Source organism: Acomys minous (genome assembly GCF_964271855.1).
Source record: "Acomys minous genome assembly, chromosome: 6".
Taxonomy (NCBI): Eukaryota; Metazoa; Chordata; class Mammalia; order Rodentia; family Muridae; genus Acomys; species Acomys minous.
In genome coordinates, this window is record NC_140487.1 from 52,125,041 (window position 1) to 52,141,435 (window position 16,395).

The window sequence follows — 16,395 nt, forward strand, 5'->3', positions numbered from 1 at the left end:
ATGCGAGGAAGTCAGATGAGTTGATTTGCTCCTTCCAGTTTTGCACAGGTTCTGGGATTCAGCCAGGTTGCCCAGCAAGCTCCTTTATTCATCTACTGAACTATCTTATGGGCCCCAAATATACTTCTTGAATTCTTTTATGGATGGAAATGTCTTAATTCTACCCACACCTGTGTTTTTAAATTTAAAATTTTCACTAGGTGCGGAGTTTTACATTGAGAAAGATTATTTTCTTTCCAAGACAACTGGTCTCTGTTTTATTGTCTCTAAGGTTTGGGTGCAATCGAGAAATGGTGCTTTCTGATTGCTGTTCTTTCAAAATTGAACCTTTAAGTTTTTCTTTGGAAAAAAAGTTTAGTATATTTTCTCTTACTCCGGTGTTCTGGACATGTATGATGTTCCTGAAGGGTGTCCTAGTCTTAATTAAGCTGGGCATCCTGAAGACTCCTTTGTTTGAGATTCAAGCCTAGTTCTAGGACATGTGACACTATCGGGTTCCTCTGACAATTTCTTCCTTCCACATTAGCTTGGGAATCCTTTTCAGTCAGATGTTAATGCCTGGGTTAATTTGTACTATTTCCCATGCTTGGTTTTGTTTTCCTTTATATTAGATTTTAATATATTCATTATGTGAATCCCTTCCATTTTGTTTGCTATATCTTTAACTTTTACAGTTCACTTTTTCTGTTATTTAAAATGTCTTTCTTCTGCTTCTTGTCTGAAATATTTTCACTTATCTGTGTAGATGTTATTGATTTTCTGTAACGGCTTTCCCCTCCCCTCTTTCTTCCATTATATTGATATTTTTTTTCCTCCCCACGTTCTGTTTCTGACACATTGAATACTGTTCTTAGTACATGACACACACTGTCTGTTCATGTTTAAGGGCACCACAAACTAATTTCAAGTGTTTCTTCTGGTGGATGGGGCCTGTCAGGTTTATGGCTTTCTTGTGTAAGATAGCTAAGCAACACTTTTAGCTGCTTTCTTTCTGGAGAATCACAGTGTTTTGGCATCTTCACTGGTATCCCTCAGTTTCTCAGGGAGGAGTCTTCAGGTCTCCTTTCTGGCAGAACACAGGGAGATGTTCTTTGTGTCTGAGAGCACCATGGGAGCCGCAAGCAGGCTGAGACCCCAGCCCTCAGCTCATGCTCACCTTGGTCTCCACTGGCCTTGGCTCCTTCAGTCTTGGGTCTACCTGGGGCCCCGCAGTGTGGATCAACCTCCTCCTTCTCTGGTGAGGTATAAGCATTTAGACTGCTCCATTCTCTTTGCCAGCAGGAGTTCTAAGTTTACTTGCGGCTTCTTTCCCCTGTCTGCTTCCAAGAACCTGGTGGAATCACTCACTTTTTTGATGTCCCCACAGTCTTTCATCCATTTTTATTCTTGAGGGCTTTTAGTTGAGAAAGATTAAGTGAAATGACCCTGAATTGACTTGATTATTTTTAACCAGCATCCTGGGGACCTCTGCTTTCAGCCCAAAGCAATTCTTTCTCTCTTGGCACCTGGCTAGGTAGGTCCCTCCTCCCTTTATTGAACAGGATGTGGTTTTATCTGCCCTGTTGTAGCTTCTCAGTTTTCAGGGAGAACCTTCCACCCTGACTTCTTTGATTATTGGAAGCAACCTGCAGAGGCCTGGGGAGAGCAGAGAGGTCTGTGTTCACATGGAGTGCATTTGCTAGTAATGAACCAGATTCTCTGTGGCCTGCCCCAGCAGTGCCACTGCCTGCAGTTTCCAGGAGACAGCACCAGAAAAACAAAGGCCAAGTAGCAATCAACTCAAAACTCACCTTGGCCCCTCTGCCTTCCCTCTGAAGCATACCGCAGTGTAGAAGCAGTCATCACTCCAGACCCCTCAGGAATGGGTCTTATATCTCGTGGACAGTTGCCTCTTCCTAGATGGGCACTAAACTGAGAAAGGAACTGACATTTAATGAGCCAAGAGCCGAGAGCTTTCCATGAGTTTGGTAACCTTATTCTTGTAACAACTCTTTGAGGACAGTGTTAATAATCTCACTGCCAAGGAGATGGCTGAAAAGTGGCAGAATGAGAAACTGTAGCCAAGGGTGTCTACCCTCGAGATGAGTAGGTCTTCACTGGACCACTCTGGGTTAGGAGGAACTATGTACAGGAAGTGGAGGAAGCTTCCAGTAAGTGAGGTCCCGAATGGATGTGTTGTTGACATAGTCAAGATCATGTTAATGACCCTGTAGCCTTGGGTTTGGAAAGATGGCATAGCCTTCCTCTCGGAATAGAGTGTGAGTGTTGACAGCATGTGCAGAAACTCCACCACAGCTTTCTCCTCTTGGCTATTTATAGCCTGAATACTGCTCCACCATAGAGACTGCCCCTACAGAGATTGGCTAAACCAATGTCCTTGTTTCAGCTCTATGCCATAAACTCTGCCTCCTTGCTTATCTGTATGTAATAACCATGACTCCTTGTTTAGCTGTGTGCCAAACAGTTTAAATCTATATAAACATGCTTGAGCATCTGAAGTTCTGTATTTTCACTAGTTGAGAGCATAGACCACATGACCCTGGCTTTCTTTTTATCCATGAGTCTGTCTGTAGGTACGTCTGTCTGGTCTGTCTATCCTATCTTTATCCCTTAGCTGCCCCCAGTCAGGTCCCAGATGTGATGGACATGACACTTCTGTTTCTAGGAAACCTCAAAGCTCCCATTTATGTTGAATGTATCCAGCAGGTGAGCATACTCACTCAGTGTGACGTACTGAATATGTGACGAAGAAGGATTATCCTTTCCTACCTACTTTTAGATCTTCAACCATACCCTGTCTCATAGATAGCTACTTTAAAATCCAGAAATCTGAGTACTTAATCAACTTTCCATTTCCTGTGGCCAAGAGCTCTATCTTCAGTTTCTAATAATGGCCAAATTAAATTTTCATCATGTGTATGAGTCCATTGTGGGAAAAGAAACCTTGCTGGCTAATATTACGTCTGTATTGAGAAGTAGGTTTGTGATAACTCCTGAAAGAATGTTTCATCAAGAAGGAAGAAACAACTTAATGTAAGTGTTTAGAGGGCAAAAATAATTCATCTGGATGTCTTGCTTTAGCACCTGGTCTTACTAGACTGGTCTGAGGGTGAGGCATGGCGTCAGCTGTGACTAAAACATTCAGGTGGTTCTGTCTTCTGTGCCATGTGGGCTTTCGCTAGTGAGAACAAAGCAATGGTGATTCAGAGCAGTCCTATCTTAGGAGCAAGTTTGCTCAATTCTTTCTTTTCCTCCAGCACATTTGTTAAAGTGCTGGGAAGAATGCAAGGTTGTCACATCTGGCTTTGGGTAAGGAATGGAGGTTGGGACAGCAAATAGGAGGTGCAGAAGATCAAGTATGTGTGTGTGCTTGTGCTTTCTGTCTGGTATTTGGGACTTTTCTTTCTTACACTGGTAAGGAGGTGATTACAGATGATGGGTCTGTGCAGGCAAAGGGGAAGGCATTATGGGTTGCCGATAGGCCTGTGCTGAGTAAAGGAGGAAGGGTTGCAATGACCCCACAGGGAGTTATATATTACCTTAGCCAAGGCTGGAGTACTCATGTGACTTTCTAAAACATTCAGTAAAATACTGTCTTTACTTTTTCCTTAATGCGGCAGAGATTAGCAGCTCAAAGCCTATGGTGTGGGTGTGTACTCAAAGGCAAGGGAGATTAATAAGCCACTATGCAGCGGCTTAAATTATGGCACTGGGTGATGAATGGCAGCAGCCAGGACAGTGGATTTATTTTCATGCCAAACACAGCAGAACTTCTACCACTTATTTCTTCAAATGAGACTTTTTTTTCTTTAAGAATGACATAGAGAACACCCCGAGGTTTGACGGAATGAAGAACAAGTTGACTCACTTCCCTCCGTCCTTCCCTGACTGCTTCTTTCCTTTAAACCTATAGAGATGGCCGAGTAGCTTCTGTAATAATAGGCACAGGAGGAGGGACAGGGCTGAAGGGAATGTTTTCTGTTGAGAGTTGCTTGCTGAGCAGACAGCACACCACAAAGACCAAATCAAACCAAACAAACTCTCTCAATGTAAGCATAATTGATATCATTGATAGTGAGATGTCATAAAGGGGATGCAAAACGTAAAATGACAGCTTTCCTGTTGGTGTTGGTGGTTGTGCGGCAGAGCAAGGGAAGAAAGGTCAAGGTCAGAAAAGACCTCCCTTCTCCTAGGAAGTGTCAGAGTGGACCAAGGCAGTATACACCCATGTCTGGAAGGTGTCCGGGAGGGGAGGCTAGTGGCTCCAGCCCACTGAAACAACGTGGAAAACACAGTCGGCAGTTTCATCCTTAAGGAAAGAGGAATGCATGCACCTCTAGAACGTAAGTGGCCTTACAGGGCTGTTTGCTGCACAAGGCGACAGACAAGCTCTAGCAGGCTCGAGGGAAAATCAGTTAATTTAGTATTTATTTGACTGTACTATACAAGAACTTACACAAAAAATTACAAAATATTTGAATTAAAACGACTTGAACTAACACTCGATATAACACTATTATTTAAAATGACATGTATAGAGTGGAGTGAGACCCAGTGAACACACTGCCGTGTGAAAGAGCATAGCTAGGTAGAAGAAATGTTTAGAATGGATGTCAAATTTCCTCCTTCAGTCCAGAGTTCATTATCTGAAGATAATATTTCTTCTCTCAAGTACTTTCTTCTGTCCAACCCAAATTATTCTGTGTATAATTTTTCCCTTTAACTTCTAGAGAGTCAAACTTGCCTTTCCTTTCTCTTCCTTCCTTCCTTCCTTCCTTTTTTCTTCCTTACTCTTTCCTTTCTCTTTCTTTCTCTCTTTTTTATTTTGGCTTATCTTATTTAATACATTTTACTTGATTTTCTTTTGTATTTCTAGAACCTATTTATATAACTCTTGTCCAGTTTCTGTACCATCAAGAATGGCCCCGTTGCTAGAGGAAATTTTTCAGTAATGGACTGTTTCCCTCAACATTTTAAAATTATTTCATTCATTTGTTTTACTGTGAAAAAATATACTTGGCACAAAGTCCCTGCCTCTGGGACATCAAGTTCACTAACATTGCAAGGAGTGACATGGGGTAAAACCATTTGGGCCAATTGTCGCTGGACTGTCTTGACCCATCATTCACTCAAGTAATGACATGGAGACCTTTTATTAATTATGAAAGCTTGGCCTTAGCTTAGGCTTGTTCCCAACTAGGTCTTATAACTTAAATGAACCCTTTATCCTAATCTACATGGTTTGCTACCTTTCCTCAGTACCAGCATCTCTGTGTCTGACTGGTAACTCTCCAGTGCCTGATTCTTTCCCAGAGTTCTCCGCTGGAAGGCCTGTCTACTCTCTCCTGTCTTTGCTATAGGCTGTTCAGCTCTTTAATCAACAAAAATCAGAGGGTGATGGAGAACAATGTTTATAAAATACTGAAGCAGGTGATGCTTCATAAAAACGACAATACCAAAGTCTGACCTGCTCTCACATCTCTGAGTACAGTAATCAACATTTGAATAATACAAAGACAACTTTTCCGCAGTGGATAAAAAGATCACCCCAACATCAGGGAATGGGCAGCATCTCGCTTGTCATCTTCAGTGCCTATCTAACATTTGAAATGAAAAGTTTCAATGATATAGTTAAGTTGATTGATAAGAAGAGCCACATAAATCCAGTCCTCTATTATCCATGTTGTTTTTTGATGCATTTCAAAGAACATTGTAGGACCCACCATCCTCACTTGCATGCTTCACTGTGACTATTTTGTTCTGAGTTTAACGTGTTTATAACAGGATGAAGGTATTTTTAATTCCCACAATAAGGCACTGACTTGAATCAGAAAGCTTAGAGCTAAGTAGAGAGGAAATAAGACAATCCTTGGGAATTATTGATGTCTTTTTGCAGGCCTGCCGGATAGGTATAAGCCTGGATTCACCCTATGAAGTCTTTACAGATGCATAAACAACAACCCCAATGAAACAAACCCCACTTCAGCTCAGTCTCTCCACTTTAACAAAGAAGAAAAGGGAGGAGCTGAGCGCTGGTGGATCAGGATCAGTGCCCTCTGTTTCTGTGCACATATCTTTCTAACTATCCTTTGATACCTAAAATATGTGGTGTGGCTTAAGATGCAGGAGAAAAAAATAATTCCCTGCATTGATGTTGTTCTCTCACTATTTGAAATTGAGATTCTGAATTGTTTTAGGCTGTGGTGTATTCAGAAACCTTTCAGAGGTTGTTGCCAATGCTTTGTGACATTCACACTTAGGTTTGTGATCCCACTTAGTGTTGGTTTCTGAAGGACAAGTTTAACCTACTTCCTGTCTCCAAGCAGTGTATTCACAGTCTATAAATACTGATTGTCTTCTAAAGAAACAGCGGCTCCCATTATCTGTAGGGACTCCAAGGCTGTCAGGGGATATTTAAAGCCTCAGATAACACCAAACTCCGTCTCTATTGTATTTCTCTCCCAGTATGTACATACCTGTGATAAAGTTTAACTTGGAAACTAGATACAGCAAGAGGTTAAAAATAACAATTTGTTTAAATATTTTTCCAGAGCTTGTACATTCAAGACAAGTGTTCTGTCACTGAGCTACACCCTCAACTCAATAATTTAACACGAACAGTTAAAAATAAAATAGAACAAGTAGTAAAAAAATATATGAAATTTAAAAAAATTATCTTATTGTACTATGCATATTAGCGTGCAGGTTGCAGGTGTGTGTTGAAAAAGAGAAGATTTGTGACTCAGAAGGCTGGAGTTGGATAGTGTGAGCCTTGGTCATACTATTCCAAATGGGATACAATTTAAAACTTAGGAATTATTTCTGGAATTCTCCATTGGATAATTTAATAACACATGATGAGCAGGTAATCATGTACAAAATGAAAATGGGATAAACGGGATCGACTGTAACGCCAAAAAGTTAGTAGAGATGCAGTTTTTAGCTGGAAAAGGTTTCTTGGCAGCAAGGTGAAGCATTCCAAAGAGGGGTAACTGTAGGTCAGGGCTGTGTTCCAGTAAGGAAGCCCCAAAACAAGGCAGCAAAGAGTTGTACAGGGCCTTAGGGTATGTAGGAGCGGTAGAAATGAGAACAGGCTGGAGATAAAGTGGACTCAGACAACGATGGCCTTGGTGCTGTGCTGTCACTGGGCTTTGACACTACAGGGAATAGGGATTCTTTGAAAAAAGACGTAGTCTCCTTACTGAATTTGCACTGTGGACAGAACCTATAGAGGTGTCTATTCTAGGGCCAGGTGCAGAAACAAATTGATGAATAATCCATAAGGCTTGGGGTTATTCAGTTGAGCTATTCAGTTGGCGGTCACTTGACCACAACTAGGCTGTTTCTTCATCCATGCCATAATAGTGGCCTTCCCTCTTTTACAGCAGTTTTAAGTTGCTCGGAAGTAATACACATGAACTCAATTAGCGAAAGAAGTTATATTAGGTTGGTGGTTTGGAGCCGGCTATGATTACACTATTTACACTACAGCAACCAACTAATACTGAAAGTCAAGTCTGCCCAGGCCTCGACCCAGAGTCAGTTGTTAACCATTTACTAGCACAGGACTTCATTGGAACGCTCGGCTGAACATAAAAGGGAGACAGGGAGGCTCCAGAGTGATAGTAACTCCTTCTACACAACCGTGGATGTGTGACCCAGGATTGAGAGAATCAAGCAGGTTGTGTCGTCCTGTCTGCCCAGCATATGACGAGGAGAACAGAGGGGCCTTGATACGGCATGGGCCTACCATATCACTGGTGTTCTAGAGCCTACAAGCTGATCCAAGGGCCTCTTGTTCCCAGAATAGTTGAGCTGGCTACTGGAAGTCCATGGTCAGCCTTGTTATTTTCTACTCTCAGTTTCTGTGTTTCTGTGATCAAGTCACATGATGATAGCTTCTGCGTTTCCCTTACGGTGCCATGCCCCAGGTCTCCAATAGCACTCCTGGATGAAGAGACCTTTGCTATGTAGCAGAATTCATGTGAAGAGCCCAGCTGTGGCACAAAGTAGACATCTGTATCTGTGGAATGAGTGAGGGAGCAGTCCTAGGCCACGGTGTAGCCCAGATCCTGAAGAAGTAAAACACAACCTTTAACAGCTGAATCTGATCCTTCGTTACCAAACCCCTTCTGTGAGATCCCAGGCCAGACTCCTGGGCTGGAGTAAATTCCACAGAAGCGTAAATTATGATCAGAGCAAGAGAGTCTGTTGGCTCACAGCTGGCAAGCTGCTAGCAGCGAGCAGTTGGAGGATCGTGGTGTGGGAAGAAGGGGGTTGATTACTTGCGGCAGATTTTCGCCAGGGACTCAGCTCTTGGAATCTCAGAACATGGGCATGAGTGGAATGGGAAGCAGCATGCTCTTCTGAAAGGCGAGCACCCTGGGTACTTACTCTACATCATCTTCTGGGAACCTTTGAAGCGATTGCATTTTTTTTCTACATGTATACTTCAAGTGTTAAGAGGCAGCGAGGTGACCATCTTGTCCTTGTTTCCTAAGACTTCCATGAGTTTAAAAACTAAGGTTCCAGGAACCACTCAGAGCAGGAGGCAGGGACAGTTGGCATCTTAGAGGCAGCTGGCAGAAAGCTGGAATTTGAAGTCAGATCTCTGCTCTGACTAGTCTTTTTGGAGAAAGTGCTTAGCTTTCTAATCATTACAGAGTAAAACAATGCTGGGTTCCCAGGAAGGTGTATAGATTATGCAAGATTATCCTTTCAAAAGTCTTCAGTTTAGTGCCTTATACATAGTACATGTGTTACAAAACCTTTCTTTGTAGAAATATGTTTTCTATCATCTTTGGATTTTCATTTTAGTATTTCTAAAAGCAAGAGACCTACCATCTGCAAAGCCTCACAGATTCTGCTTTCACCCCACAGGATGTCTCCCTGGCCAAGCAGGGAGTTCTGGCAGGGACCCTATAGTTGTACTTGACTAGGCTCAGAACTGATGGGTTGCATTTGTGTGTGGCAGCCTAGGTTATCCAGAAATGTTGGCCTTGTTAGTGACTGGAGAAGGGACAGCCCTGGCTTCTGGCACTTGTCATCTGGAATGAAACATCTCTTTGCTGTTCCTGGCTTTAGAAAGTTGCGCAGGAGCCACACTGTATGGCAGCAAGGAGGGCGATTCCAGGTAACCTGCCAGGCAGACAAGCGGGAGTGCAGTGTAGAAGGCAGCAAGGTTGGGTAGCATCACAAAGGCAGGGCTTCCCAAAGCTTGCTTTACATAAGTGAAGTCAAGTGAAGAATATGGGCTTTTAAAGGAGCTCCCTCACTTTTCACAGCTGCCCAGAGTAAGCATCAAAGGATGTCTCAGTAAAAGAGGAAGCCTGGAAACTATATATCATGCTGTTTCTCTTCCATTGACCTTGCAAGTCAAAGAGCAGCTTTCAGGCTCGCCTCCTCAGAAGACAGGGGTGAGCCAATATAGACTCTGGGGTTGTTCTTCGGGCTCTTTTCTCCTCTCTTCTCATACATATATGGCTACACTGCTGCTCATCTCCATGTCTACCACCTCAGATGAGCCTCCACTGCCTTTGAGAGGCTGCCTGATGTCTCTGTCCCATCTCTTCACTTCTGCCCTGTGCCTCTGCCATGCTCCATCCTCAATAAGCAATGCAAACAAACTTGTCTTTTTAAATTATGATTTACCATTTTGTTTTTTAGTGTTTCACATGTGTCTAGTGGACGTAAACATGTTTTTGTTTTGATCCCAAGTGTGGGATGTGGAACTGCCTCATGTGAGGGCATGTGATGTTTGTTAGCTTGAATGGGAACTGCCTTGTGCAACTTCAACATGCTTTTTCCAGTTGAAAAACATCCTGTATGGACTATAGGAAGGTATAACTAGCCCCAAAGCCAAAGAGAGATAGATTTTGCATTGCTTCGCATCCCTTGGCTTCTTTGCTTTGCATCTCTTTTCTTCAAGACACTCCTAGAGAGAAAAGCTCCAGAGAAAAGCTGCAGTTGCTGTCACTTTTGCTTGATTGCTGGTTTGCCGTTTAAGGGGTTTGTTGGAATCCTACATGCAAAGAGTGGAATTGCCCTAAGGAACTGAGTCTAAGATGGTCTACCTCTCATGTCCCTATTAACCTTCTTTCTCTCCTACCTAGGGTCAGTGGAAGGGAGGTAGATGTATTAAGGAAGCCCCAAATAAAGTAGGTTTAAAAAGATCAAACCTTCACACATGAGTACTGCATTTTCACTCCTCCCTCTCACTCTTTCAACCTGCCCCCATGCTCCCTTCAAATTTCTTCTATTATTATTATTATTATTATTATTATTATTATTATTATTATTATTATTATTATTATTACTGCTGCTACTACTACAAATATATGTATATACATAACCTACTGAGTCCATTCAGTAGTTCTCAAGTGTGTTTAGGGTTGATAATTTGGAATTGGATAACCTATTGCGGTGTTTCCTTGGAGGCAAATTGACTCTTTTTCTCTCAGAAGTCATTGATTGCTGGTAGCTCTCAAAATGTTCTTAATCAAATCCAAGTAGCATTCCTTACCCTGCTCTGCTTTGGATCTTGCAAAGACTTCCATTCTGAGTGTCAGCTGAAGGCTTTGCAATGACTGACACAAGATCCTGGTCCTTCTCCATCTTATTTCTCAGTTCTATTTCCTGTAGGCATCACTTGTTCATCCAGTCCCAGCTTTATTTGGCACAGCTCCCTTAACTGCTGCACAACCCAGTCCTTCCTTACCCATAGCGTGCTCTTCTGTTTGCTCTCTCATTTCCACCAAGTCTTTGTTCACATCTCCCCTTTTTTGTTGAGGCCAATCCCATGAGCCCATTTTACTGGAAGCCCCTTCGCACACTTTTGCTCCCTGATTCACTTTGCCCTTTGTCCACAGCTCTGGGTACCAACATAGCATAAAATTTATTTTGTCTGTATTGTTGTTCTCAGAGCATCTGATCAACTATTAATCAAGGCACACTGAGTTTAAATCCCAGTTCTCCTGTTGGCTACCCACAGCTTCCCATCTGTAAATAACAGTATGTTTCCTAGTGAGTATTCACTAAGAAAGTGCTAGGAAGGGCACTGGGACTGGAGGCGAAGATCATAGTAGTTGTTGCCACACAGTTGTAAAGAGGATTGAATGTCTTCAGAACGTGGTGCCCTGAACTGGTTATCCAGGTGAAGGCTGAAACTAGATCCCTATCTCTTACCCTGTATTATACGTAATGCAGAATGACTCAAACACCGTAATGCTAGGCATACGACTCAGAAACTACTAAAAAGAGAAACATGTCAAGATAATAGAACAGATTTCCCAAGTGAACACTCAGTAGCCCAGGGAACAAAAGCAAGAACTGATAAAAGGATCATACCAAATTAAAACGCTTCTCTAGAGTGAAGGGAACGCTGGCCTGAAGACACAGACCATAGAGTAGGAGAGAATCTGTGCCAGCTGTTTGTCTCAGACAGGATTAACACCTAGACTTTATAAATAAAAAAAAAAAACCTTCACAAGTAACCAAACCCCCCCCCCCAAAATGGATAAATGATCTGAACAGACACTCCTCCAAAGAAATAATACAAATGCCCGGTAGTATGTGGAAAAATGCTCAATATTTTTAACCATCAGGAAAAAGCCAAACAAAACTACATTCTATCTCAGCCAGAACAGCTACTATTTAAAAAAAATACATCTAATACAAGTAAGGATGTGGGACTCTTATACACTATTGTTTTATTACAGCAACTATAGAAAGCAGTATGGGCATTCCTCAGAAATCTAAAATTAGAACTACCATGTGATCTACCATCCTAGGTATGTACCTAAAGGAAATGAAAGCAGAACATAGAAGAAGGTGTGCAACAGCTTTTGTTTGGTGTTGGCCCTGGGCCTTCTCAGCCTCTGGGGTGGTGAGAAGAAAGCCTGGACTTGTTAAGGTCATTACTATATGGATCTCTGGAATAAAATCTTGTCACCGTGTGAATCAAACCACCTCTGAGATGGCTAAAATAAGAGGACAAGAAGTATAGACACAGGTGTAAGGAATACTTCATTAATCTGCAAGGAGCCTGGATCATGGAGGCTAAAGCCCTTGGGAACTCAGTGTGTTCTGTGCCCTGACTTGGGCAGCCTGTGAACAGGGCTGTCCCAGTGGGAGATAATTTGCTGTTGTTGTGGTTAACGCTGTTAAGATTAAGGCTGCACGCTATTTTCGGCTCTGTAGCTTTTAATCCCGCTCTCCTCGTCTGTATTTATTTCCATGCGTCATTCTAGGAACATGTTTTCCTTGGATTTCCTGAATCTCCTGTGAGCACCCAGAGATAAAACATAGATGGATTGATTGGGAAGAGTTGAAAAGACAACATTAAGAAACTATTTTGTTCTGCCTTATAGACGCCAACAGAACTCTCTGTATAATGTGTGGTCCCTGGCCTTTCGGCAGAGGAAGAATGATGCTTTGAGGCAATAGTAAGGAAATGAATTGTGGTGATAGAGAATGTCTTTGCTAAGTGATGTACAGAGCTTTTTAAAAACCCAGGTTCCCTAGCTTTGCTTTGAGGGTTTCTCTCAGGGTTGTAACGCATATGTATTTTTTGCATTACTGGAAACTGTTTGGGAGGAGAGTGTTACTTCCCTATGGATGTTGCGCAGCCTACATCCCCTGGGTCCCTTGCTCCATCACAGCTGCTCTGTGGAGTTCTGAGTCCCAGGACCTATTTCAAGAGCCTCAGCCAAATGACTGAAATGGTCCCCACAGCAGGAACTGCAGCTGCCTTTTAATTTCAGCATTGTCGCTGCCCACAGCTGGAGCCTTGGGCTAGTGGTTGTACTGAGTCCCTTCACTCTTGTTCACGAAGCTGTTTAAAAGCAGCCTGCAGTGGTCAGTAATTACAAAGCCAGAGCTTTATGGATTGAGAACTTGGGTGTTCAGACCAGCTAGTGAACTTACACCCCAAATGCCTGCTTCTAAGAGGTGCCAGTGTTCTGTATGTCAATGGCAGCCTTTGGCTGATAGCCAGTTCCACCACTGTGTCTGTGACCTTGAACTTGCTTCGGAAAGTTCAGTGTGAGAACTTTGTAGACAATCTGCTTGCAGAAAGAGCAGTGCATACAGTGCATCTGATATAAAAACTGGCTGCGGTGACTATTACCTTGGTTCTCACTGTTGACACTTATGTTTGTCATAGCATTTATGCTTGAGGACAGGACAGAGATGGAGAGGTGCCTTCTGGAGGCTGTCCAGGGCTAACCTGCCCTTTCATTAACAGTAGAGGCTCTGTCCACATATGGCCTTTTGGAGCTATATTTTGACAACTGCCTAGTTCCTAAGATAGCAGAAAAATATGACAGCCATGGGTTCCAATGAATTATTGATATTGGCGATTTTCCTTTAGCTGCATTGCTCAGTCTTTGTCTACTGGGAACAGGAAAGGTATTCTCTGTCTTCTGTGTCCCCTGGCAGCAAGCCAACCTGTGATCCAGCTTTTCTTGAAATGTGACAAGATGAGTCAGATTTGGTCATCCCCCTGGGCTGCTTCCTCCCAGCCTGTCCTGGCACCTCTTGCTTCTTTTCTGCAGCATTTCACGGGTGATTAGAGATGGGTGAGTGCACTCTCCTGGAGTGAGGTCAGAGCTGGTGGTACCAAGAGGGATTTTCCTCCACTGTGCAAACACCTGGCTACGTCACAGAGTCACCCGGACTGCTAGCGATTGCAGGTGCTGCCAAGCAAGCGCCCTCTGACAGGATATTGATTTGGTGCCATGATTACAGGCAGCTGGGACAAATGAGGTCTCCTTGCTGCTCAGGGGTTCCAGCTGCCATGGCATATGTACCCTGCTGATTAGAAAACCTGGCCCCAAGTGTTTGCAAAAAATGCCAAGCAAGGGGCCTCAGCCAGCAGGTCTGTGTTTCTGGAAGTGTAAAATGATGTGGTGTAAGGCACTGCCCAAAGGCCCAGAATCAGACATTTAGAGGTACTTTGAGGAGCAAGCTTAGATAAGCTCTCAGATATAAGCATCTGTCTAATTGGTTTAAGAGAGAAACCCAGTCATTTCCTGAAATCTTTATGCTGTAAAATATTTCACAGCTTTTTACAGAGGAAGTTTTCTTTCCTTCTATTTTTTTCTTTATGTTCTAAGCAGCTTATGAAGATGAATTTACAGTTACAGCATCAAAACCTAGCTAGTTACATGGAAGGAAGGCTCACAGTGACATGCTAATCAAATGTACAAAGAGGCTCAGTGATGTTGTCTCCTGTATTTCGACATAGTGCTTTTCTAGTTTATTGGGAAGGTTGTTTCTGAAAGCCAAGGTTATCAAGATTAGCTCGTAAGTCATGACCAACACTTTGTCACTGACTCTCTATTGAGTTTGCTCTCCACTGTAACTGGTGCATGGGCTTTAGAATAATTTTATATCTTATAAGTTCCTCTCTGACTCGCTACTTGTTGACTGAGGCAGATGAACCTGCAACCAATGAGTAGAAAATACATCCAAAAGTCCAAAGCAATAGCAGCAGCCTTAGGGTATCATGTAGAATCCATCTGGCAGGATGGCTGGTTTCTGATGGGTTGAGTTACATATGGAGTAGGAATGCATGGGAAATATTTAACTATTTGGAAAGAACCCTTACGGCAGATGGGGCTGACTTCCACGTAGTTTGCAGGGGACTCTTCTGCTATGTTATTTGAATAGGTGATATATGAGGACTCTTTTTCACAAAGGTTCTTTGTGCCTGGGTAGGGGAGAGCACTTGCTAACTGAAAGCTTTCCTGTGATTTAGAGGCTCTCTTTGCTTTGTCCAATGAGAGCAGGATGCTTTCTGGCATGGTCTTCATTGACTCAATATGAGCTTCTTTTAAGTGCTCAGCACTCACTCCCTTTAGTGCTTTGGTTGGAATCACTAACTGCCTCCTAAATCTCATTGTAGAGACGCTATTTCTCCGTAACATCCAGCTGAGATGGCAGAACGCTATATAGTTGTATGCAAGAGGCCCCTGGTCTCAAGCTGGCATTGGTGGTATGAACAGCTTCAGAGCCTTTAGCTGAGATTCATTTTGCATGCAAATTACTTTTAATCGTCCCTAGAACTTTCCATTTTTCTCCACAGATCAAGTCTTAGTCCCTGTTTAGTGCATCAACTTCATTTCTCAGAAGAAATAGCCACAAATAAAAACATCAACAGTCTATATGTGATGAGGATTGTAGACATTTAAGGTGTCTTGTGGGTTGTTTTATTATTATTATTATTATTATTATTATTATTATTATTATTATTATTATTATTAAACAAGGGTCTGCTAAAAGCATGCATGTGGAAGAGATTAATGACATCAAATTCCTTTATCCTGAGTCTTAAAATCCTTTCAGTTTTGAGAACCTTGAAGCTTAGTTTAGACCACTGACAGGTGCCTAAGGACAATTTTCAAAAAAGAACTGCCAGGAGCAGTGCTATTTCCCATTTCGGTGTGCTGAGTCACATGATGAGTAACATTCAGTTTACTTGGAGGGCTTAAGGACTGATCATCTTCTGGCCAGTAGCTGAAAATTAACTCTTTATTCTCCAAAATATGACTCTGGGCAGCAGCCACTCATTATCTTTCCCTGCGCCGTCCCACAGCAACTCTAGGGCCAATGGAAGAGTCAGTATTATTGATCTTACGTCTCTCGTGGGCCAGCCTCAATGGTAAATGAAACCTATGGCCTCAAGTGAAATGAATTTCCCAGTCGTTTTCTCAGAAGTCCCGGGAGGAGCAGTGATGGACAGGGTATTCATGACCCCTACTCTTAGGAGACCTGTGGTCAATAGATCCTTAAGCCGGCTCTCAAGCCTCTTCTCTGGCTCCACTTGCTGGCTATTTGCAACATCCTTGTACACAGGTCCTGAGTTCATCAAATTCCTTCATGTCTCAGGATCCTTGGGCATGTTGTTTCTTTTCTTTCTTTCTTTCTTTCTTTCCAGATGTTTTACTCCTACTTGTTATTCTGCCAATTCCTCCTCCAAGTTTTTTTTTTCTTTCTTTTAGATGTTATCCATTCACGGAGGCCATGCTAGACACCCATGTAGATCAAAGAGGTCTGCAAAATCAGTAACTCTTCTTTCATATTCATCCATCAAGAAGTGGAGTGTATTTCTCCTCCAGCAATTCAGAGCAGGCTTCCTGATTGCTTCAACTAACCAACTGCAGCAGAAAGGATGCTAGGCCATTTTTGAGCCTAGGCTTGAAGAGGCCTGGCAGCATCTGCCTCCTCCTTGCAATCAAGCTGCATGGTGAGGAAGTCTAAGCTAGCCACGTCCTTACATCACACAGGGGCACTATGCCAGGAAAAAGGAAGAAAGGAAGGGGGAGGGGAGGAAAGAGGATGAATAGAGAGACATATAGAGGGGAGTGGAGGAGAGGAGAGGGCAAGAGAGGGCTT

General features: G+C 42.8%; 1 protein-coding gene across 6 annotated transcripts in view; it reads left to right on the forward strand.

Annotated features, from left to right (window-relative positions):
- PDE1C (phosphodiesterase 1C) overlaps positions 1-16,395 on the forward strand; it is a gene marked incomplete at its 5' end in the record, with an annotated part of 524,017 nt that overhangs the window by 234,830 nt on the left and 272,792 nt on the right. The window lies entirely within an intron of this gene.